This window comes from Sparus aurata, chromosome 15 (genome assembly GCF_900880675.1).
Source record: "Sparus aurata chromosome 15, fSpaAur1.1, whole genome shotgun sequence".
Lineage (NCBI taxonomy): Eukaryota > Metazoa > Chordata > Actinopteri > Spariformes > Sparidae > Sparus > Sparus aurata.
This window is the reverse complement of record NC_044201.1, coordinates 19,762,916-19,789,604: the sequence shown is the minus strand read 5'-3', so window position 1 is coordinate 19,789,604 and position 26,689 is coordinate 19,762,916. Positions and strand designations below refer to the sequence as shown.

Below are 26,689 nucleotides of genomic sequence, written 5' to 3'. Positions count from 1 at the left end.
GGTGCTTTGATCATAAATGCACCAACCTACAGGTTTTTTTTTTTTATCTCATGTTGCTTGTGTCTAGGTTTATACTAGGGACAACAATTACACTAGTGCTCAGGTGTTGTCTTACAGTGGTGTTGTTGCTAAGGCACAGAGTTTATTTTGCTGCCTAAAAAGTGCGCCCAAAAATGAAAATCATGTCATTATGTTCTCACCCCCATGCTGATGGAAAGTCGTTGCTACAGCATTGTAGCATTTTTTGCTTGTGCACCCACTCATCGCGTGCTAACACCTTAAGCTCAGCAGCTACAGCGAAGATTTCCGCTTAAAAAGGTTTGTGAATTACGTCTGTTCAAATCAATTTACGACTTCAGGGATTCTGGGTACTAGTATGGAGCCATTTTATGTTTTTTTTTGCTGTGAAGTTCTGGAAAAGTTGTGGACTACAAACTTCTTATCGGCAGTGGGGTGGGCAGACAATCATTGAAATTTAATTTTTGGGTGATCTTTTTGTTATTTATTTTGTTTTTGTTTATTTGCTTTGCCACAAATAGGTTTTCCTTCACCCTGAGGGCAGCAAAAGTACATTAGCAACAAACATTTCACTTGTTGTCTCACTGTAAAACCAGTTCCTGTAGCATTACTCTTACTCTGGGAAAGTGTAAGGTTCTTTGTTTTAGCATTATCAGTTTGTTGTCATTTTTTTGTTTGTTCTCATATTGAAGATGTCATTGAGGTTCACCACACAAGAAAATTCAATAAATGTAACATTACATAAAGCACTGACAATGCAGCTGCAACACTTACCTCATCGCTGTTGTACTATAACCACAGTAAAGAACATTATTTGTCATTGATGTTTGTGTGTAACTGTAATTTCTGCAATCTGTGGGAAAACAACAGATCAGATGAAATATAGCGAAACAGAATTTGAGTAATCTCACTGGCGCGTGTGTGGAAGAGAGAGTGATGCTCTTAATTTGTACATCAAAGGTGAATGAAAGTGATTCACCAGCAAAGTAAGAAAATTGTTTTCTATAATCAAAAAATAATTTATTTTTGACTCTGGTGCCTGTAGTAACATACCTTCCTCCTTTCTGGAAAGGTTGAATTCTGTCAAACACATATTTGAATAACCTCACAACACTGGCACATTTCATCAACTGCTTTAACAAAAATAGACATAGTAGACATACACTAGATTGGCCTTTCTAAAAATGAGTATTCACCGTTGAATCAACAGTGAGTCTGTGCTGTTGTGTCTGTCTGTGAGCATGTATGTGCATGAGACCTCTCCCACTTGTGGTTGTCTTGTCTCCCAGACCGTAGGAGGCCTGCAGTCTCTCACATCAGGACAGTTAAAAATGTCTGCATGCCACCAACACACACTCACACACACACACAAACAAACAAACACACACACACACACACACACACTGTTCTGTGATGAAGATACTGATAAACACACACACATTTGTTGGCTGGAGGTTCAAGGACATATTGTGAGCCAAACAGTCATTTTACCTCCCACCCAATCAGATAAAATCAACTTATACTGTTAGAAGATGCACCACAAGTGTAAGTGCTGTACTTTTGCAAATTTTCAAATTGTTGAGGCAAGCGCAATAAAGGAGATGTGGTGGAGGGGTCTATTGTTTCAGAAAAACTCATAAATCAACACACGAAAAGGTCACAGGTTTCATATTTGCAGCCAATAACATTTTACCACATGACAGCCTTGTATCTGGTTGAAGCGTGAAGTTAGTCACACTGAGAGCTGCATTGGACCGAAATTCACACTTGGCTAAATATTAAGAATGTAAACTGACTTTAAAGAAGAAGGCTAACGATATTCTATACTTCTCACTGTCAAAATTACATGAAGTGACCAAAATAGAAAATGTTTCCCAACAAATGCACTCCTCACTCCAGTCTGCAGCCATGCTGGCATCTCTGTGAGGCTGTACTTTGAGCTCTGCTTTGACCTAATAAACCAATCGTTATACATAAACAGCTGAATAGGTTGATTCCCAATACCACATATCATCTTTCCCAAAAATAATCTCCGCAGTGGCATACCAGAGACTGATTTACAAGACCATCATCAAATAACTGGGTTACTATCGCAACGTGAGTTACGTTATGCACGTGAGGTCACTTCGCAGCGGTCTCCTGAATGAAAGTGCTTGTTTAACCAAACCATCCAGCGGTGGACTTTATTCCTGACTTCCTCCTCTGCTGCCATAATAATTACTATGGTCATTAGAGTTTGCTGTCCAAAAAGAAATGTAAACATTGTATATGGTCCTTTTTCTGATGAGGGTGCTACCATTACCATGCTACCATGCTCTCAGTGACAATGCTAATATGCTGACAGGTATATTGACCATTTGCACTGTCTTGAACTGATGCACTAGCATGCTAACCTTAGCTAATTTGCACTGAAACCAAGTACAGCTGAGTCTGATGAGAATGTCATCAGTTTGGCAGATATATTTAATCATTATCCTAATTCTCACCTGTTGATGTTGCGCTGTAAAATCTGGACAAGATGATCTTACTTTAAAGAAAATCAATGGGAATGATAACCTCAAAATTAGTAGACGAGTAATTTTTAAGTTGTTGTAGCTTTTTCAGCAAGTCTTTACAGTTGATCCTGAAGGGGACATCAGTGTGTGTACCAAATGTTACGTCACGCTGTTGAATAGTTGAGACATTTCACCCAAAAGGACAAGTATTGATAGACATTGTTCGTTTTTGACTTTTGGGGTTCGTTGACAGTATTGAAGTACATAAAAAAACAAATTTATCCTGAACTTATTTCCACAGTATTCACTGAGCTGACATCGTGCACACAGAGGCAGAAAGACACTGACTTCTCATTTTGCAGCCAAACACGTCATCTCGAACTTTCTGGTCCACCACTGCAGAGACCAACCCGTCTCCTAGAAATTACGTTCGTGTAGCACCAAATTGTTTCCCCAAATCATCGTGGTGACAAACATAATTGCGGATCTGACTTTGTTGACAGTAGAACGTTTTTTGAGAGAGAGTGAAGCCCTCGCTTTTTTGTCCCACACTGGAATCGCTGGGTCCAGACTCCCATCTGTGGTGAGGTTTGGTAAAGATTGCGGTTTAAGTTAAATGTTGATAATCTCATTGTCTCAAGTAGCTGCAGACATGTACGGTGGTAAACAACATCATGATCTTTCCCTCACCTAGGTTAGTGCAGCCAGTCTTCAAACATAACCATAGGAACGTTTATATCCGCGTCCTGTCACCTCTCGTGTAATAAAATGTTTTGTAACTCAGTGTAAGCTTAGGGCAGACAGGCCTCATTGTTTCTAGATCCTTCACACTTTGCATATAGGAAGAGAGTGGGAGTCAGCTGCTCTGCTTCATTGCACTTGGAAACAGCAGGTTGTTCTGTTTCCTCTTGGATTATTTTATTCTGTGGCATTTTAATACAATACAATCATAGATTTAAGTATATATTTAGACAAACTATTCAAACTTTAAAATTAGGTCTCTCACAAAGTTACAAAGTGGGTCGCCACAGAGCAAACAGTTTTACAACCTTTAATATTCACACAAACTGTTGGGGCTTGACACATTTTCTGATTCTGAACAAAAGTGTTGACTCTGTCAGCGTCTGATATTTGAGCGACTGAAACTTTGTGACGCCACTTGAACTTGTTTAATGGCTTTGTAGGAAAATGCAGCCGGAAGAGAGACAGGACACGGGATGGAAGAGAGGGGGGGATAACATGCAGCAAACGCCCACAGGTTGGATACGAACCCTGGGCTGCTGCAGCGAGGACACAGCAGCTGTAGATGGGATGCACACTCCCCCTTTAATCCACATCTGCACGTAGATCTGACAGTCACAGAGGGATGAACTGATCCAACCTCGATCACGCTATCTTCTGACCTCATGAACATGTAGGGTGAAATCAGTTTGAAAGGGAAACTTTAGTGGAATCTCAAGCTGCCAGTGTGCTTCATCAGAAGCGTCTGTCGAACGGCTTCAGAACCCCCCCCCCCCCCCCCCCCCACACACACACACACATTTAGCCTAATTCATGCGGTGATTGGCCAGCTGTCGGAAGGTGAGAAAGGAACCAGACTCTGAACTTCTCTCTCTGGCTCTCTTTTTTTATACTCTACGTGACTATTTCTGTCGCTTTTCATGTGAACAAAGTACCACACCATGAAAACGCTCCAGATGAGACGGTCTGAAAGTCTGCACCATTATCCACGTACTTGAACGATATCCCAATATCCTATAAATCTGTGAAGGCTGGTTTTTCACTCATCCCCGTGGTCCAACAACACGTCATACTGAAAACGCACAACTTGATCCTGAAACTTTGTCTTGTTGAATTACGTTGCACAGAAGCACTTCATAGTCCAAATACGTGTTTATGTTTGAATTGCTTGGAGCAAAACTGGCCAATGCAGACCCAAAATGGCGCCAGCTACGGCAGAGATTTAGTGTTGGACATGATAGGTGGATACTGCATGACTGGACTTGATGCACAAACATCAGACGTTGCATATTTCTATCTCTACAATAGAAAACTGTACAACTGATTGACATTGAATGTTGAGGGATATTTACTGCTTGTGTTTTTCCTCGTGGTCTGCACACTTTTGAATGGAGTTTTGTTCTGCTTGTTGTCTCCCATTGTTGCCCGTTGCTGGGCAGTGTCAGCCAATTAAATGGCCGGTGGTGGGTGAAAGTGCTCAGGTCGTCAGTCCTGATATAAACACCGCTGCAGAGCCCTGCACGTTTGCTGAAAAAATTCACAGGATGTGCTGTAAAATTACTTTTGAGGATCTTTACTCACTCAGTTTAACACACTCTTGTTGACTTCCCCTCGCTGACTTCCCCTTGGAAGATCCTGCTGTCGTCTTTAGTGATGGTGCAATGGTAGTGAGGGGACAATGATGTGACCCAGAATAAATTGATAGACTATTTCATTTTCAGAATAGTTGAATGACTTACAGTTTTTCAGGGCGGCTGAAGTGAATGCAAATATCCAATCCTCTGTTGCCCTCGCTGTTTTGAATGTGGCCCGGCAAATATGGAACATTTGTACATTTAACATGTATTATATCTGCATATCGACAATACGGGTGATGTAGGCGTCAGATAACATCAACTGACTTTCTTTTGAGAGGGAGGAGGGGGTTGTTGGTGGCATGACACGTAGGTGAGACGGTTGCCAAGCATGGGACAAATGTCGCACACCATCACGCTGACAAGACCGGTGAATTAAATCCGTCTGTGAGGCAACAAAACTATGAGAAAAGTATTATGAGACGTCCAAACATTTTGCAGATGTGCGTGTGGCTACAAAACTGGGTATTTTAAGTGAAAGAATCAACCCTTCCTACCCACAGATGGATCCTAATATAGATATTTATCCCAAGGGAAATGTTGGCACCCTGTAGGCATCCTTATACAACAAATGCAACATACTAATACACACAAAAACATAAGTGTGGGGAGCCATGAGGTGATCGTCTAGCCACCACAACTACCACAAAGAACTGTCTTAAATGTTTGAAGGTGCACTCTGTAGTTTTAAGGAAGAAATTTTAATCAGGAGAGAGATTTGTTTTTTTTATGCCCAAACAAACTAAATACGCAAACTCACTTCATTTTCGCGACTGAACAGACCGCATAAACAAACCGACCGTAAAGAACAACACAATTTCATGCTGTTTCACTTTGTTTATACGTGGCGGACCCTGCCACCTTTCTAGCTTCAAACAGTGTTCCTGCTGACCGGTCATGTTCCTCTGAGAACAGCAGGCCGGCATCACTGACACATATGGAACCCACGTCTCAGGTTTAAGTGCCTTGCTCGTGGGCATTTTCAGGTTACTCATTCACTTTCTCCGCGTAGTTTTTCCGAGCTGAACTTTCTCGTCTTCTTATTTTACACCAGCATCACTCAGGCAGGACGTGTTATTAGTCACAGTGAGTGAAGTTCAAACCACCTGATTTAAGTCTTGATACCGCATGATTCAGAACTCAAAATGTACACCTTCACTCAATCATTTAATTTATTATTCATTTTGAGAGCGTAGCAGAGAAGGAACCAGCGTGTGTGTGCATGAAGGGGTGGTTATCTGTGGACTAATTCAGTTAGTGTGGAGGTGTGTGAGGCCTAGTTATAATTGGTTGCCTCCGCACTACTTTCAACAGATGGTGCTGTCGTTTTCATGTCGCTTCAAAATGGAGACCACAGCTCTCCTCAGGACTTTTGTTCTCTCTCTCTCTCTCTCAGTGCAGCCTCCCACATTTCTCTCAGGTCGACACGCACCGCAGTCTTCTCTGTTTTTTTGAGTCCCTTTCATGCCTTTTTTTTTTTTCTTTCACTTTTGTTGTTTCTGCCTCAAAACATTCAGAAAAACACGCAGACGGGAGAAACGTTGACTTTTCTATTCCTCTGCTCGCTGCGAAACCCGAATCAAAAGGGAACCGCTTTGATCGACGAGGCATTAAAAGGTGACATGATTCAGACTGAACCCACGTTTTAGAAACTGACGCTTCGTTGTGAAAGTTAAACTATGACTAGTGAATATAAGGTAGAATTTATGACAAACATTTTCTACAAGCTCTACCACATTTCTTCTTGGTTTAGTTTAACCTGTGTCATAATTCAAACAGCCACCCTTTCTTTTTGATACTTTACTTTCTTCCTATTTTATCATCAGTATCTTTCTACCTAAAATATAAAGTACTACAAATATGGCGGGCAGTAAATTTGAGGTTATTCTCAAACTGTATCCAAATAAGAATAAAGACTGTTTCAAGGTCTGTTTTTTTATTCATCTAAATGCAGAAATTAAAATCTGCAAGTGCTCATTTTTTGTACTAAATCTTTTATTTTGATCTCTTTCTTTTCTGCTATCTCTCTCTCCCTTTCGTCTTTCATTTTCTCCTCTCTTTCAACTTAAAAATATCAGCTGCAGAGAAAGAGGAAAAGTGTTTTTCGGCTCCTCTCTACCCACCATTCTCTCATCCTCTCGGCTTCCTTTTCACTTTTTGAAACACACACCGCGCCTGATCGCATCAAAGCCCCAGCCTAGACGGCTTCTCCTTTGCTCTCTGACTAATTTTGATAGTAGCAGACGCCGAGTAAAGCTCATCTTTCTCTCTCCCCTTTTTATATTTTTAGGCAACACAGTCGTGCTGGATTATGTCATGTTTTTCAGGTGTAGTCTTTTTTTTAATTTGGGTCGCGGGGACGATCGTTTCTAGCGACGCCTGTTTACATCCCACAGAGGCGAAGGCAGGCTCTGCTGTCTGGGGAAAAATTGTCCTCCTCAGTTCTGATTTGACTTTGTGTTTACTGTCTTCGTCGGACGCTAGAAAATTGTAGTCGGAGGCTGGGTGGTGTTTAGTCACAGGGCCCTGAACCTGAACGTTCCTCGGGGGGTGTGAACGACAGAGTTGAACTGCTGATGTCGGTGTTGCAAAGAATGACAAGTAATAATTTGAAGCTTGACTCGTACGCAAAGCGTGGTTTGTCTGCTGCAGGTTTGTATTTTTTAATAAATAAAAACTGCGAGTAATAGTGAAACTCTGAATCAGAATGAGAATTACTTTGATCGATGATCCTTTAAAGGTGACATCTAAACAGTTGGAGTGTGGGTGGAGTGGTGTTAAATGTTCACAAACCGTTATTTTTTTTCTCTTTTAAGGGTACAATCTACACTTCTGAAAGTTTGATGCTTCAGAGTGATATTTCAATTATTACTCACCAACAAAGGCTTTCTATGCTCAAATGGTTTTACACAATATTTATCAACAGTCATATGATTCCTTACTGACATTTTAATTACAGTGTGTGAAACTTATTTCAAGCCTGTTTTAATTAAATCAAACAATATATCCATGGTGTTGAATTTTATCTAAAAAAAACAACAAAACCTGATGGGTCATATTGAAAGTGAGGCAGCTTCTAAAACTCTAACATGACATTTATTTGTGTCAGATTTGTTTTTCAGGATGTATGTCAGTTTCAAAATAAGCTGTTTAAACTGACATATACACTCTGAGTGTATTTTGTGTAAATCGGTGTCAGGCTTGTTTTCTTCATATAAATAAATCCATCCAAGTCATACTGAAACTATGATGCTTTGGAGTGATAATAATACCCAGCACACAAGGGGAAATTTGACTTGAAATGCTCAGTATCTGGCAACCCACTCAGTTTCGGCTGGAAAGAAAAAAAAATCTTTTAACCTTTTCAGCAACAACAAATGCATGTTTAAAACAAAAGCAGAAAAACAAAAAGGGTGAACTGAGGGTGGATGAATATCATCAGGGTGCTGTGTAAAAGAAAAAAAAAATCTGCTGCTGTTGGGTGTGGAGGGTGATGAGATTTTCGTAGGATCACCCAGACATCCAAATACACAATTTGAAATTCCCTTAGCGTTTTCTAGATTTTCTATTTTACATGTCCTGTGACACGTGCCTGTTTGATAATTTCGTGTTTGTGACTGAGACGAGCAGTTTCAAAATGAGACAGTAGACACAATATTTCACGGCGCATCGTGTACCTACAATATTTATTTTTGATTTTTGTGACTAAATTTGTGGGACTGAGTATTTAGTTGAGGGGCTTTTACTGATTTTTCCTGTAGGTGTGTTGACTTTAATTGCTCCTGCTGATGACTCAAATAGCAGTTTTAACATTTTAGTCATTGTGTTAAAATGCAATTCAGGAACGTTTTCAAATTATATATCATAATTTTAACTACTTTTTTTTAGTTTAGATATATTACAAGCAGCTGTATAGTGAGGGTTTTATATCTGACTTGAAGCATATTTTCAATACCAGTTATCCTCCTCTTCAGGGAGGTTTTTGAAAGTGGTTGCATGCACCGGTTAGTTTTTAGATATTAAATGTCTTTTTGTTTGTCAATTCTCAGATCTAAAATGAGACACTGAGTAAATATAAACATGTTTATGGTTTCAGTCAGGCAGTGTTGCGTGCTCTGAGTCCGTGGGTGGCATCACTGTGTTGCCATCAGTGAGTGTTTGACTAATCTCCTCACTATGTTGTTCCAACTGTCTGCCTGAGTGTGTGTGTGTTTTTATTCAGCTACTTTAATGTATTGATCTGTGTGTATTTACTGTATATGTACTGTGTGAATGTCTGCATCAACCCATGTGTGCCTGTTGGGTTTTTTGAATATGTGCCTATTTTTATACATTATGTGTACGTGTATGCATGTATCTTTTTCAGTATGTGTGTAAATGTGTTTGTACTTAGTACACCTAATATTACTACATGTAGGAACATATGATGTGTTCGTGTGTGTTTGTGTATTTTGTTCTATGAGTGTGCTTATTTCTGTTGTTTTTAAATCTTTGTTAGAATAAGCTTGTGCATTTACGGTATGTGTGTGTATATTCATGAGCATATTTTGATATGATTACTACTACAAGCCCATGTGTGTGAACATATTGTATGTCTACTGGTTTGTTTGTGTGTGTGTGTGTGTGTGTGTGTGTGGTACTTTAAGTATATTTGGCAGTGTGTATGTGTGTGTCTTTACATGTTTACTGTGTATGTGCTTCTACCTATTCCATGTATTGATCTGTGTGTATCAGTCTGTGGGTGTGTGCATGTGTGTACAGTATATATTATGAGTGTGTGTATGTGCACTGTACTGTATCAACCTGTGCGTGTGTGTGTGTGTGTGTGTGTGTGTGTGTGTGTGTTATTGTATTTGTGGCTGTACTTTACTGGCTGTTTGAGTGTGTGTGTGTGTGTGTTTATCTGCAGTTATGTGTTTTTACAGTATTAATGTGCATATATGTGTACATATGTGTGTATGGGTGTATATGTATTTGTGTATTTTTGACAGTAAGTTTGTACTTATTTTAGATAATATTACAACTGCTATGTTGTGTGTGAACGTATGATGTGTACATGTGCCTGTGTCTACATATATTTATCTGTGTGTGTGTGTGTGTGTGTGTGTGTGTGTGTTTACCTGGTTCCTATGTATGTGGTTCTATTAGTGTATGCAGTATAAACATTTTTTTATATTTTTACTTCTGCATCCTTACTGTCCATATGTTGACTACGTAAGTGTACGTGTGTATAGGCCTAATATTATTTTTTTAATATTATTACTATTATTATTATTATTATTATTATCATGCTTTTTACATCTAAGCATCAACCTACATCTACTTTTATGTGTGACTATCTGTGGTGCTGCTATACAAGTGGGTGTACTGTTACAGTTAAGTGTGATCATTTGCAGTATTGGTGTGAATGTATTTATATTGTAAGCACTTACATACTGTATGTTTGTCGATGTGTGTGTCTTCTTACACATGTGCCTCTATGTCTATGTTTATATGCACTATAGACTACATTTGTTCAGCCATCATTACTACTAATACTACGATGATGATACAGTATGTCCACTTGCTTTTGTGAATGTGTACATTTATTGCTGCACGTGTGTACTAGCAGTGGTGTGTGTGCGTGTGTACATGTACATATTTTTCTCAGTGTGTGTATCTTTCTATAGTTTATATATATAATACCTAATTATAAACACATGTGCCACTACATCTTTGTGTATACTTGCTGTAGACTACATGTGTGTACTAGATTAGCACTGCTACTTATACTACTATACAGAATGGCCACTTTAATGTGTGACTCTATTGCTGAACGTATGTGGTGTGTGTGTGTGTGTGTGTACACAGTGTTTTTACGTTTCATGTGCCTTTTGTGTGTACTATGTATTCACATGTTTACGGTAGTTATATTACTACTTCTAATGTACTGCTGTGTGCATTTGGCAACAGTGTTTAGTGTTCTTCTGCGTGTGTGTGTGTGTACATATATTATTTCTCTCAGCGTGTGCGTGGTTTTTCTTTTATAACGTCCCTGTATAGTTCTTTTTCCATAATTACTATAATCTATTTGTGTGTACAGCATGTGTGCCTTTGTCATTGTATTACTACTCATAATTTTAATGAGTGTGCATGCAGTTGTGTGTGTTCACTGTATACCTTATTTGTGTGAATTTATTTGTACAGTATGTACAGCTGCTCTTGACTGTGTGTGTGTGTGTGTGTGTGTTGCTGTGTTTTGTGTCTTTGTGTGTATCGCATGTATACCACTAAGTAATTATACTACTGCTGAGTGTATTTATGAATATGTGCATTTATATTTAAGTGTAAATGGTGGTTCTGTTAGTGTTTGGATGTCTGCAGGTGTGTGTACATGTACATATTTGCATCTGTGTGTGTGACATGTGTAATGTGCCTGTACGTTACAGACTGTGTGTGTGTACTGTATGTGTACCTATGTAATTATTACTTGTCATACTATTACTGTATGTGCTTGCAGTTGTGTGTGCAATTTGTCGTGCGGTGTACGACTCTGTGTACATGTACGATATTTTGTTCAGTGTGTGTGTGTGTGTGTGTGTGTGTGCATAGAGAGAGGGAGATACACCAGTATGTGTGCAGATTGTTTTTATGATTAACACTTTTATGTCAGTGTTTATATGTATGCCATGTGAGGTGTGTGTTAATTTTGGCTGGGCAAGTGTGTTCTTGGTTATCTGCGTATACAGACGGGTGAAATTAAAGGAAAGACCTGCATGAATGTCTGGAGAAACTAAACTACACATTAAATCGCCTGGTTTAAAAAAATGTACCCAGCACCAGCTGATTGTTTTGATGCTATTTCTCATACACTGTTTTTTTTATTTACACATTTTGACACAGCAAGATGAAGCTGTACCTCCAAACGTTCACAGATTTACTGGGATTTAAACAAAACAATGGCATGTTTTTAACAATCAGTAACAAATGGTGACATGTACGTTTAAAAAGAACAGCGGCAAGTTCTAGTAGTTTGCAACCATTCCACACAGACTCTTCCATACAGGGTCACTGACTGTTCTGATGAAAATGTAACACCTCTACAAAGTTTCTGACCCACTGACCACCTTCATCGAAGCACATCATATAGAACAATAGTGTTGATGCCTTCAGAAGATTTTTATTGATTTGCAGAATCATTGTGACTGTCCTCACTGACTATGATTCTGTTCCTTCATTTCTCATCCGTCTGCATGTGTCACTATATGCAATGTGCTAAAATATAGGTTGTGTGTGTTCAGCACTGTATATGAATGTATTTGCATGCATGTGAACGTGTGAAAGCGCTTGTTCCCTCTTCTCACTGCTCATCGTCTGTCTGTCCCGGTTGACATTTACACATTCAAATCAGAGACTGTTTATCGTCGTTTGAGGCACATGACAAGATTTTCAGCCTTTCCAGCCAGCAGAGGTGCTGTTTGTTTCATGTTGTAGGAGTCACTGAGCACAGATGTGATGCTCTGACGTCAAGTAAAAGCCTCACATCTTTCACAAGTAACTTTTCAGGAACTACGAGGCAGCCTTGTTTGAAGCTTTACTACCGTGTTGTTGACCATTTATGACTAAAATTTAATTAATGCTCTTTATAGCGAGTTCATATTAGCGTTTATCAATGTTTTCATTCGGTTTGGGGTCCTCAAGACCCTTGGCCTTCTATTTTAAACACTTCCTTTTTTTCCTGAATAATAATTGTTTTCAGGAAATAGTTTTGATTCTCATTTTCTGTTATTTCTCAGGGAATAATGCATGGATCTGGATAAAAAAAATCAAGCAAAGGATTTAAATATATTTTTACAGAGGGTAGTCTTTCATCAGCTGTTACACATTTACAAATAGGATATTGGATTACCTTGACTCAATTAAATGGGACTATTGGGCCTTGGCAGAGGCCTAGTTCTAGTTTGCTGTAGTTCTGTAATTTTTCAGGTCCTAGGGAATAAATGACTTGTTTTGGATGTCTCTATTCTGCAAATAATCATTTCATGTGAATTTTCTATCATTAATTTTTTACTTTTATGTCATATTGCTTACATGAGTGGAAATACTACTTTCATCCTGTCAGAGTGACATGGTTTCTTCAGTTTACGTACATTTTTCCTGAAGTAATTTATAGTTTTGCAGAGAACAAAATCAAATCGAATCTCCTTTATTATCAGATGATGGAACATAATAATATAAACAGCTAACTGAGTTTGTTTGAACGACTTAATGTTCAGTTTTTCTGAATCGATTAATCTATTTTTGAACAAGAGAAGACAAATGACACAACAGTGGATCTACTGAATCCTCGAGGTCAAATCTCTTCAAATGTTGAAAATATCAGCACCAGTGTCAACAAGTCACCTGCCCCCATTATTAATTATTAACACATCCATGTTATCAGTATTAGCAGCGCTCTTCACATCCATTCAAAGTTAAATACACATACACAGATGGTGTGTGTGATCTTTGTTCATGTGGAACATCGCGTCTGTCTGTTTTAAAATTGGTGTGAAGTGGTTCTGATGATAGGGCTCAAAGTTGACAACCAGCATCCTCCCAAAACTTGGCTGTCTAATCTAGTAACCATGGCGACCATGGGAGCACTATGACATATCATTGTTGACTGGTGTCATACAGGCACAGTTGGACTGAACCAAGGGGACCGGTCATATTCTGCTCCGTCATTATTGAAATTTATGACTGAATCAGAAATGTTTGAGTTCCGAGTCGTCTTTCAGACCGCTTCAGTGACATTGTTTGCTTACATTGTTTTTTCCCAAAACCGGTTGCTAGCAGCACCATCCTGATGACATCACACAGGTCATGAGAGACGCACGGTTTGATTGGTTGGGTACATACTGTACTTTTAACAGGAAGACATGTTTCAGTTGCATTATGGGAAATGTAGGATCTCCTATTTTTCAAGCTTGATCCGTGTAGGATTAAAACATTCTGCAACCAATTGACCTGAATACATTTTGGCATTTTCAAGTACTGTATATGTTGTGACAACACTGTGCTTATGCTCTGGTTAGGTTTAGGCACAAAACACCACTTGCTAAAGGTAAGAAAAAAAATCGTGGTTAAGCTTAAAATATTTGCTTTGTTTGCCACAAACATGGCTGCAGGATATCCTGACTTAAAAAAATGTTTTTTGTTGGCACAAACTTAGCTGTAAATTGTCCTGATCTCCCTTTAAAATATGCAGTGTTGTCATGTTTGCATACATATGTTGAAATGCAGTCTGAACTGCTGTCACTGGCTTGGCAGCAAAGTCGGGGATCAAGAATGTTAACATATGAAATGTTTTGTAGAAATGTCAATATGGTGAAAGAATGTATCGGTGGTTTACACAAAGGTTAACTGCCAACATAATGTGGGCAACTGGGCTGATTTCAGCTTCTGTTGATTCAATTTTGACAAGTACAAATGTACTTCTTATCTGCTTCACACAAGTTTGCAAGTGCAGTGCACAGTTTTGTGCAATACCACAGTAAATCTCAGGAGCAGCTTCAAGTTCAGTTATGTGGATTTATGATCAAGTAAGAGATTCTTAAAGCAAAATAGAGATCATGAGTTGGATAGATAGTCTTATATATTGTCTGTGAGCTTGTTTCATCTGCTCTGTTCTATTAATGGAGCTGTGAGTGAGAGCACATTAGAGGAAAAGTTTAGTGGTGATGATAACGTCAACAGACATTAGCAGCATACCGATAAGAATCATTGCTCTGGGTCGTATGTGATTTTGTTTCGCACTGATGTTGAACCCCACAGGTTCCCAGGAATATTAGTCACCTCTTTGGTTTGAGTCAGGGTGGCTCATCACTCCTTTTCTTTGTTGTAGAGATCACTCTTCTATCATAGTCACTGCCAGTGACCTGTATAGGAACCTCAGCTCAATGTAAACATGCCACAGTCTGTCAGGTACTGAGAATTGAAACATATCGACTGGATTTTCCCTGTGCTCTGCCGCCTCAGCAGCTCACTGATATTGAACCTCTCACTTCCTTTTTAAAGCCGCTTTGTTTACCAGCCTACATGCTATTTTTACTGGAGGCCTCTCTGCTCGGTCGCAGGCTCAGTTCACTGTCGAAAAGGACAAGTCCTCTTCAGCACGTGTCTCGTTTGGAACAACGTGCACTTGTGGTAATTTTTCTGTGCAACATTTGACACTATTTTGCGTTGGGTCGGATACAATAGGTGGAATCTCTGTATGATGATATAACAACCTTCGGTCAGGTGCTTCTGTGTGACTCTTTGTCTTCCTTTTTCCACTAATTCAGGATGTCTTGCTTTTTGCCGTAGTAGCATAAACAAGTTACGCTTTTCTAAATAAGACTTGATGAGACTCAACCCTACCATCCCTTCCTTGGATTAGACCAGATTGGTTAACTTGTTGGTGATTCCAACTAAATGTCAAGCTGTGTTACACAGTCGTTCACTTTTGGACAGAGCCATGCGAGCAGCTTTCTCTTGCCTCCAGTCTTTCTGATAAGCTTCGTTAATCACTTCCTTGCTCGCTAGCTTCATACATAGCTGAATCACGCAACCTGAGTTTGTTATTCAACATGTCTCTGTGATATATCCATCCCTTGTGAAGCTTTTATGCTCAGTTCAAACGGCAGCAGAAAGGTTGACGCAGCATATTTGTGAGGCTGGAGAGTGATATAATAAAAAGCCCTAGTGCAGCTCTAAAAATCGCACATAAATGTAGTTATTGACAAAGTGCGTGCAAATTTGGATGAACGCAGTTCCACTTTTAGAGACTGAGATTTTACCTGACATCAGTAGCAGCAGCTGGCAGATGTTTTGGAGGTCAGTTTTCAATCGTAAAGTGAACAATAGTGCGCTCGTCTTTCTCCTCTCCCATCAACATCATGAATCACGCTGACTAACCCTGCAGCGCTGTGAGAACACACTGACGGCTCACATCTTTAAATGTTACCTGATTTGGATGTGTTTTTTGTAGTTTTTCTGTCGCCAAGAGGTCAATTCAGGATAAGAGCTCCGATTTCGACTGAAGGTTAATTGATAATATGGTGATGTGTACAGTTCAAGTTTAAGTTATTGAAATGCAAAGTGCAGTGTGAGCCGGTGCAGACAGAGACCCCCCAGGCAGAGTTGTTGTTTCATCACATGACTGTCTGTTCACAACACAGTGTGGGAAGAAGAAACCCAGAGAGAGAAAAGAAGAAGAAAACTTGACACCGACAGAAAGGGAGACAGAAGGAGGTGAAAACAACACAGGATTTGTGGTATCAAAAGAACATGTGATGCTCCAAAATGACTAGTAGTGATAAAGATGCAAGACAAATTGAGGATGAACCTGACACAGATGTGTGTTTGGTAACGACACTTTTGTTTTGGCTCCTCAAACAAAAATCACCACTGCAGTAGCACAAAATTCAAGGTGTAAAAGCACATAAATAATGCTCAAATGAACATCCTTTTAAAAGTGAAAGATAAGAGGTGAGACAGTTGAAAAATTTTGACCACCCACGTCAGATCTTCTTTCAGCGTCTGTCTGTCTCACACAGACAAACAGGCTTCAGGTTCAGTGAAAAACGCTTCCCACACAAAGGCCTCTCTGCATTTGTGTCGTGTGTGTGGGATGGCTTTTCAGACGTTGCATCATGTGTCGAACGATACACATGTAGAGTTGTGAGTGAGCTTTTACTGTGAGAAACATGACTGAAAAAAAAGAAAAAAGAAAAAAAGACACTCCAAAACCTGGTTTGAAACGTGCCAAGAAGTTAAGGGGTTAAACTTTGTTTTCCTCGTCAGCGTGTAGTTTTACCTATGTTGCTTTCAGGGCATGTTTTTTTCAGTTCTCTTGTGGGATGTCTTGAAAACCTGTTTACAGATTTCAAAGAAAGTTTTGCCACATGTGAGGTGCAGACGCAGATGTCTTTGTTTTTCAAAACATTTCTCTGTTATCAAACATAGTACAAGGATCTTTTTAAGGGACATCTAACTCCACAAATGTTACACTTTAAATTGTGTTTACAGGTTTTGGGGAGTACTGCATTTGTGAAAAAAGTAGTGTAAAAATCCTTTTGTGGCTCCGAGTAAAGCTGCATGTGATAAGTGTCCTCTAGTGATGTCATTCAGTGGCTAAGTTGCATTGTGGGTAATGTGGCTCCAGGTTTCTGAAAAGGAAGAGGCATGCGTTGTTCTGTTGTATCGATTTTGAGTGTTTAAGCTGTCCAAAATCAGTCCAGTAGTGTTACAGGAGTGCAAAACATGGTGCCTACATTTCCCACGATGCAACTTAGCCTCCGAGTGACATCACTGGAGGCCCTATATCAGATTACATGCAGCTTCTTCTGGAGCCACAAAACACTTCATACAACTTTTTTTTACATATGCAGTAGTACTCCCCGAGACCTGTAAGCACACTTCAATTTTTAAAATTGCCGAAGTTACCCTTTAACTGGATTTACTACTGATGCCTCTGTATTAACCCTAACTGACCGTATGATTATTATAATTATTCTTAATGTGTGTCACCGGGTCGGATTCTGACTTATCAGGGTTGAATAAGTCATAAAATAAAAAATAAATTTCTTGTAGTAACTTTAAAATGACAGATTCTAGATGAATTTAGTCTTTCACCGATGTTGCAGATTTCTCAAACACATTTGACACGTATGTTCCTTCTTATTATGAAACAAGATGTAGTCATCCAGCATCTTTCAGTGGTTAACACGTGAGAGACGATTGTTACCCGTCCTGAGGGCATCTTGTTATCTCACATAGAAGAAGAAAACTCAGCGCTGCTGTGGAAATGGGGTCAATTCAGTTTTCTGTGAGAAAGAATTTGCCGAGTGTAGACACGGTTTGACACCTTTTTTGCCCTGTATATGCACATGATTAGAAATTTCAGCACGGAAACGGGTATTTCTCAATAAGAGCGTGCGGAGTGTGTGTGTGTGTGTGTGTGTGTGTGTGAGTCTGCGTGTGTGTGTGTACTCCACTGATCATATAGAGACATTTATGAGTCGTGTTGCTCCAAAGGAAATTAGAACATCAAAGAGAGAATTCAGGCAACATTTTATAGCATTTATAACATTTTAAAGCTTTAAATGTTCTGGAACAAGAATAAATCCTTTCTTACAACAGCCAACGAGTGTAAGAGTGAAAATGTGATATGTCAACAAAATTGTGCAGACAATAATTTGGTAAGTCATGGACATGCTTTTATCTTGTTGGCAATATATTGTGTGTTTACAGGAAAATTAATCCGATAATCTGATATCTTGCTAGTTGGATCTGTCCAGGCAGCTGGTAGCTCACAGGGTGGAGAGAAGAGGGGGAGATGGGAAGCAGGGAGAGAGAGCAGGGAGTTGATGGGGATGGAGTCGGTGCGTCGTGAGTCGACTGTGCTGTGTTGGAGCTCACAAGAAAACTGACGTCACGCACCCGTTGTCGCTCACACTGGTATGATTAACAGTGCATACCAGCACAGTGGATGCTTCAGTCCTGTTACAGAACATGATCAGAACCAGATGAAGGTTATGGCAAAAAAAAAAAAAAAAAAAGCTGTTTGCATTTTGCTGTTGTGCATGTCTCGACTCTCCGGGTTTGATCTTATCACATCAGAGACTGGTTTTAACCTGTGCCACACGCTCGGTGAATGCGATTTTAAAAAAAAGGGTTCAAGGGTTGAGGGAGAAAACATTGATCAGAATCAGTCATTTCTTTCTGCCCAACCCGATCGCCAGAATAAATGTGAGCTAAGTACATTCATACAAAAGCCCAGATATGTTAAAAACTTTTTTCTTATGTCGCAACTTTACATTTGTCTTACTCTGGTTAGGTTTATGCACCAGAACCACATGGTCAGGGCGAGGGAAACATCATGGTTTGGCTCAAAATCACTGTTTTCGTCGCCACGATCGCAGAATGAGATGGTCTGATTTACACAAAAAAAAAGGAAAATTTCCCCTGGTGTCCTTCAAAAAAAACAAAAGAACACCTGGTTTTCTTGCCATAAAAAATGTCTCCACTTGTCCTTAACAATATCCAGTGGTGTGAATCAAGCTGTGTGCAGCTGCCTGGCTGTAGTAACGATAAAATAAATTAGTTTTAAAATGCACTGCTCCGATCATGCCATCTGTCATCGCTCACTCAATGCCCTGTCCACAACGATATCCGATTGGTTACACATCCTAAGTAATGGCCTGTCAGCGCTGAATAATGTGAATCTGCAGACTCAAAATTGCACTTTTTGACGCCAAGATTTGCATTTGAGTGCAAATGTACATTATCCCTAAATATCAGTTTACAAATCAATCTATCTGTACATGTCCGTTGATCATATTTTATATGTATATATAAATATATATATATATATATATATATATATATATATATATATATATATGTATATATATATATATATATATATACATATATATATATATATATATATATATATGTATATATATATATATATATATATATATGTATATAAATATATATATATATGTATATGTGTGTGTATATATATATATATATATATATATATATATATATACATAATATAAAGAATGTATTTTCGTGCTGTATTATCTCTTAATGATGGGGATTTTTCTTTCTTTTGTAGGCTGAGGCGCAGGATTGAGAAACTGCCTCACCACAGGACTATCAGGCAGGTTTCCACCACATTCACCCATCCTGACAGCCGGTGGGGAAACCACCTAAGCGCAGCTCATCCGGTAGGAGTCAACACATTTATAAACTACTGTACTGGCAGTCTTATCAGAGCCTTGTTGATAAAATCAAACATGTTTATCTGACTGAATCCACAATGATTCCCACTGAATCAGCTGCTCCAACATGTAGAGCTCCAGCAATAAATATGGTGTACCAACCGACAGTATCTGACATTGCAGCAACAGAAACAGGGTGATATCATTTCTAGCTCTCTGTAAGAAGTGTTCAACCCACATTGACGCAATTTCTTAATTATTCTTACTACAACTTTGCTCGAGTTCACTTTTAGTGGTTAATCTTTGTTTAATCAGTAAATGCTGAAGGCCAGGATAACTTCATTGGTCCTGTCAAGTGTGTGACACTTGCCCTAAATCTTCAAAAACCTGCATTTAGAAAAACAAAAAATGTAGTGTACAAAAAAATCCTCCCACACAGTCTCTCAGTTTCTGTATGCAGGTTACAGCAGGGTGTTTGTTCAGTGTTTGTTTCCTTCTGCGTGCCTTTAAGGAAGACGCCAGACTTAACAAAATTGTCATTTCTGCAGCAGCTGCTTGTGAATGTTTTCTTGATTATTAACCAGCAGGCCCACAGTGCTGCACTGGAACAACACACACCCTGTCTACACGTCTTGGCCTTAGAACTGGATCTCTATCGGGATATGTATTCTATGGAGCCAATTAAGAATCTTTCCAGGATTATTTTTGTGGTACCTCGCAATATCTTTTGTGTTCTCTCACTATAAATTATGAGTCACATCACAATGCTTTTCTTCCCCTCTGCTGCTTCGTAGCCTCTTTATTATGGATCCCTCTGTTCTCACAAGACCCGGTTGTGTTCTCTATGCTCGACTCAAACTGTTCTCTCCAGAGACACCCTTGCAGCCAAGAGCTTCTTCCGAAGGATGTGATGCCAAGAGGAGCGGCAGAAGACCGGAAGGGAGGCCGGACTGGTCAGTGTGATTACCTGCAAAAAAACAGCTCAAAACAGACTTTGACAAAGCCATGGGAGTAAACAGTTTGAGTCAGGCATAGAGGATGCAACCAGGTCTTGTGAGAACGTATGGTTGGATAGATAATAACGTGGCTCGGGAGGAATGGAAGCAACAAAAGCACTGGGACATAATGCAAAGGGATTGTGAGGTAACGCTAAACTCATAGTGACGTTGGATCTCTGTCCTCCAGACTAGATCTAAACCTGCGTGAGTAACTTGAGGTAGCAGTAAATCTGTCCCAGATCGGATCACAGTTCTTTGAGTTGTAGAGTGAGGGGAACCTTTATAACAATTTGAATGTGCTGTCTATAGCAAAATCTTATTCAAACCCTGGTTTAAAGAGGGATTAACGTACAGATATTGTGAGCTTGTTCTGGTGTACTGCTGCACTGATGTGTAGGCGACTCTGTGACTATTGCAACATCGCACACAGACATTTTTCGCTGTAAATTATTACTTTTCCACTCCATCATGGGTTTTTTTTTATTTTTTGTATTGCATCAGGGGGGTATTTTATACTGCAGCCGCCTTCGTACAAGCAAACAAACCATCCAAATTGTAATATTCTGTTAACACCTAACCAAAATCTATGCCACATCCTCCCTCCTCCTCTCTCCTCCCTCACGTACCATTTCCCTCCACCCTCTAACACTGACTGACAGTGAGTGCAGCTGCAGCAGCTCAGATTAATTAGCTAAAGTGGAGTCCATCCATCCATCAGTCCTAATGATCAATAGTATAAGTGTCATGGTGTCAGCTGGGGCAAAAAAAAATGCAAGTGCCAACACCAGAAGCTCACATGTGATTGTGTGTTTGGTCTTGTATACAGCAGAGAGCGAGAGACTGCCTGGAAACAGAGGCGAAAAACAAGAGCCAAGAACTGTAACGTAGCTCGTATCAGCAGCTGACGAAGCATTTAGAAAACCTCAACACGACAGTGGTGTCATACTGCACCAAGCAAGTAAAACACAAGGTTCACACTCATTGTCTGTACTAATGGGGTTGCCAGATGTACAGTGCCTATAAACTATCGAGTGTTAAGGACATTGCAGGTGAAAATAAACATACGGAGCAGGGGGAGGGTGGTAATTTGCAGAATAACAAAGATAATAATTTATGAAAAAACTTAAATATTCTCATAGATTTTATGTCATAATTTTGTGAGAAAATATCTAGGAAAAATATTGCAATTTGCCGGGCATTATGCCTGAAGTGAATGATGTAATCAAATTATACCTTACAATCTGATTTAGCAATAAGGAAATACTGATTTGAGCCCGGAATCACCTTATTATCATACATTTTGAGCTTTGAAGAGACCTGCAGGCTTCACTGTCACATGTTTTTTTTTTGTGACTTTAATGTCTGAGAAAATTTTTTTTTTTCTCGTGCAGTTTTTTAGGAACATTAACTTTGTATAACTGACTGTGCTGCGTCTTGAGGTCGCAGTAACCTTCAGTATCTTGAGTTCTCTGATTGGACTGGGCTTTAATGAAGACTCGTCACAACATGTTTACACCGTCATCGCGTCATGTTTTTCTGTCAGTTTTTTGGAACATTTGCAATAACAGCAGACGCGAAAGGATTACTGCTACATTTCAATCTCACGTCTGTCTTCCTCAGACTCTTGGCAATTATGGTCTTACTGAAGGCATGTAAACAAAACCACCGAGTGTGATGAGTAATTATTACTTTCAGATGAGACCATTATTCCACCTTGACCTTTAGGTATTCTTGCATCAGTGTGCTTCATTAAAAGTCGTTCCCCACGGTTACACAACCAGTTAAGGAGGATTTAATGTGGCTTTATAGAAAACAAATGAGTGATATTTAAAATTGTGGATGAATGAGGCCAAAAAAAATGAGTTTGTCAGCTATTTGGTTCCCTGTTTCCAGTTTTTTAAAAGCATGACAACAATAATTCCCTAATCTAATTGATTTTACTCTATATCTGCCAAACAGGCCCCCTCACCTGTAGTAGTTACCGAAACCTGAAACCCAATGAACTCTGCTGGTGGAAAGTCGGGTGAAGTATCGTAGTCCACAAAACAGTGTGGCAGCATTCTCCTCCTACAACAACTGAAGTAGATGGTAAACTTGAAATGGCTTCATACATCTAGCATGGTGTAATCCAAGCGTCTAGAATCCCAGAGACCCCACACTGATTTGAAATGACGTTTTTTTAATATCCTTTTTTTTTAAGCTGAAATCCTCACTGTGGCTGCTAAGCTAATGGCATTAGCACACATCCCATCTGAAGTGGGTGTATGAGCTCGACCGCACTTCCAGGGAGGAAACAGTGTCTTTGGGGATCAATTCGGGATCTCGAGACTTCCCAAAACTTGAGCTATGGAGCCATTTTATACTCTTTTTTTTTTACATTTTAAAACAAGTTCTCATCTACTTCAGCTGTTTAGGAGACTGATGTTTCAACACTGCTTTTTAATGGTTTTGAAATGCACAGAGAAATACTGTCTTCCTTTCGACAGAGGCGTCGGATCAGAAACGTTTTCCTGTTGTTCTAAAGTGCAGTAACAACCAACATATTTTGCCATTCAGTTGGGTGAATTGTTGTTTTTACACATTATTATGTTAATGATCGAGCTTTAGAGGTGGAGGCAGGCCAGCTTTGTTTCACTGGGAGAGAACCAGGCTGGCTGTTTCGCTGTTACCTCTTCTGATGCTAAGCTAGGCTAACTGGCCGCTACATATTTACCGTACAGACATGAGAGAGGGGGGTATTGGTGTTTTGGACTGTATGTCTGACAGCATCTTTCTGCCATTCCTTGAAATCCAAAACTTTTGGAGTTCTGGAATTATCAACCGTACATCTTACATAGGGGCAGAACTGTATAATAAATATGGCAATTATCTTACACCTGGCTGCACCTATAGGACTGCCCTCCACTCAGTCCGGTACGTAGGATCTTTACAAGCATACTGCAGGGACCAGTTCCCCTATGATGGTCAATGCTGTGATTTGTCTTCTTTAAACTGTAAAAAAAAAAATCAAATGCAGACCTGTGAGGATTTCATCTGACAGCGATGTCACTTATCTGTAACAAATTTTCTTGAGTGTGGGTGCGTGACAGCCTGTGTGCATCCGTGTGTCAGCTGAGTGGAAACTGAAAGTGCAGTGTGTTTCCAGTCATCTTCCTATGATCAGTCTGGAAGCGGCCACTTGGCCAAAAGGCACACAAACACACACACACACACACATGCAGAGCACAAAAGCAGCAGATGTAAAAATTTCCCTCTTAAAAAGTTTTGTGCCAAAGAGCCTCCATTCATTGACTTGTTTTTACAGCCGTTTGTGTGTGCGTGTGTGTGTGTGTGTGTGTGTGTGTAAATTACAATTTGTGGTAAATGTACCACCTTTCTTTTTCTGTTCTTCCTCGGCTCACTCATTTTTATCTCCACATCCATCTCTTCAGTCAGCAAGTGAGCTCCTTCTTCCCGTGAAATGTTAGAGCAGCGTCCTACAGAGCTTAATTCGTTTCATCCTGCCGACTCTGTCCACCTCGAACGACGGGTTTCCAACTTTTGAATACTCTACTCCTCCACTGAAAACATTTGGACACTGTTATGGCAGGAGAAGCACAGGTGTTACTAATAACTTTAATGACGGCTCTCTTCTGTTGGCAGTGTGATGCTGAAGCAGCCGTGATTAGCGTGCCTTTCTTACTCTGGCATGTCAAAGTGTCTTATGAAAGAAATTGGCCCATGAAAGAGTAATTGGTCACTGTGTGCATCTCATCAGAAAGAAATGGGAGGCACAGGAGATTTCCAACAAAATAAAAATTGTGTGACGTGTACGGATGATGTTTATTTTAGAAAGATATGTGGAATATATTCTGAAAAATGAGGATGCCGTTTGAATTGTGGCATCTGTCAAGTTTGTGATGAATACATTTTTTTTTTTTAGCTTTTATAGTGAGTAAGATGTGCCTCGTGTGTAAACTTCAACTGTAGAAGAGTTCAGCAGTTGCTGGAAGTCATAATGCCTGTTCCTACAAGTTCTTCCTTTCATAACTCTTTCCACATTTGAATTGCAAAAGCAGCAAGATCAGTGAAATAAATAACTTTTGCCCCTAAGCAGATCCTGCTGAAAGAAATAATAGACTGGAACCCAGTCACCAGAATAAATGTTGGTGATGTACATTTCTGCAAACCACGTGGAGGTTTTTGTTGCACTTACACTTACGCTTCTTTAGGCCCCATTTTTAATTTTATGTCTGGCTAGGTTTAGGCAAAAAAAAAACACTTGGTAGGGTTTAGGCTGAAGACGTCATTGACTGGAAGTTTTTTAATTCCACAAACATCGCTGGAAGTTTGATGGAGGAGGTTTCCTTAAAGATATCCAGTGATATCACACAGATGTTGAAACGCATTCTCGAACTGCCTTTACTGGCTCGAGAGCCCTCTCGCCTGTAATTCCACCAACATCATCTCTACCTCCTGATACAGAGCTCAGGTCATGAAGGCGTCATCGGTTGAATCGTCAGTATTGTAGCTTAAGACACGGAAAAAAATAAACGCGTCAGTGCTTTGCAGAAACATTAACTGCCAACATTTTATCCTGGCGACTATGACGAACATCCTTAAACCAAAGAAACTTATACTTAATCAGTCTTTACCCTCCGAGCCGCACTACTTATTTTCTTCAATTGATCTGCAGCCATGTTAGAGAACAGAAGAAGAGACCATGCATTGTTTTCACTACAGTCACAAAACGGGTAAACGAGGAGAATTATCTTTCAGCTTGTATGTTGCAACAACGGCTCAATGCTCAGCGGGCTTTTTTAACGTGAGTGGCTGTTTTTGAAGATTTGATAAACAGACCATGTTAAATGTTCTTTGTGGTTTCTCTGCACAGCTGTAGGCAGATTTTACTTCATTTGATCTCAAAGGATCAGTGAGTCCATTTTAAATGTTGGTTTGGTTTCAAGGGTGTTAACACAGCAGCACATGTTGCAGGTTGCAGTCAACAAGCGAGCTGTGTGTGTGATGGTAGTCCAGTTTTTACTTCTTCATGAGTCAGAACTTGCTACATTTCATCTGCTCTTTCACGCTGTAGTGTGTTTATTTCTTATTGTTAGAGTGTTGAGACTTATTTTAACTGTGGACATGGGAACTAGTGGTGCTGAAAATAAAATAATCAATTATTAAGCAGGTCTGCGTTCTGTACACTTGTCTACTCTATGAAATGTCTGTATCTTCACTGCTGCACTGCATTATTATGAACTATGACGCTGTTCATTCCTGGCATTAACACGTGTCACGGTGATCCAATCACAAGGAGACAGCTCACGATGAGGCGTTTCGACAAGCATCTGGAGTGGCCACTTGTGATCACATCTCACTTCCCCGCTCTATATGCAAATGAATACGGAAACAAACACCGGAACAATGCGACACAATCCTTTTTGTACAAATAAATAAAAGGATTTAATGTTTGAAAAAATTCAGAATTTGAGATCGAAAGCATTGCACAAAGTTCCACCTAACTCAACAACTCACAAAATGTAGTGAGTAAAGGGAGCGTGGGGTATTATCTGTCCCTCCTCATCTCCTCGCTGTTGTTGGCTGTAGGTGACGTGACTGCTTTGATGCAATGCAAAACTCGAATTATTGTAAATAATTGTTGATAATGATTACATCTAAGCTCTCCTGGCCACTCAAATTTACACAAAAACATTAACGCCAGGCACCACTTACTGCGACTGACTATCTCACAACCCTGATTTTAACTGAACCCTCCTTTCTCCATCTTTGTCTTTTAACTAATTAAATGTTTTTTACTGCGTATACATGTACACAGGATGGGTGGCGAGTCATGTGTCAGTTTTACATAGATTCACCTTCTATTAATGAATGTCTCCTGTCTTGATTAAGAAGTTACTTAATTCACTGTAAGGCACATATCTTTATACAGTACAAGTAAATAAAAAGGGTACTCTTATGTAGCTGGAAAAAACAAGCCTTATACAACAGCCATCAGGACATAATGTTCAGTCTTTGTTGAAACTGTTTTACACTGTTAATTCAGTGCTGTACTTTGAAGTGCTGTT

The 26,689-nt window shown here is 39.6% G+C and overlaps 1 long non-coding RNA gene across 1 annotated transcript in view; it reads left to right on the top strand.

Moving 5' to 3' along the window:
- LOC115596951 (uncharacterized) overlaps positions 1–26,689 on the top strand; it is an 81,582-nt gene that overhangs the window by 44,102 nt on the left and 10,791 nt on the right. The window contains exon 3 of the long non-coding RNA XR_003986981.1: positions 19,518–19,629. This is a non-coding gene — a long non-coding RNA (uncharacterized LOC115596951). The remainder of the gene's footprint in view (positions 1–19,517; positions 19,630–26,689) is intronic.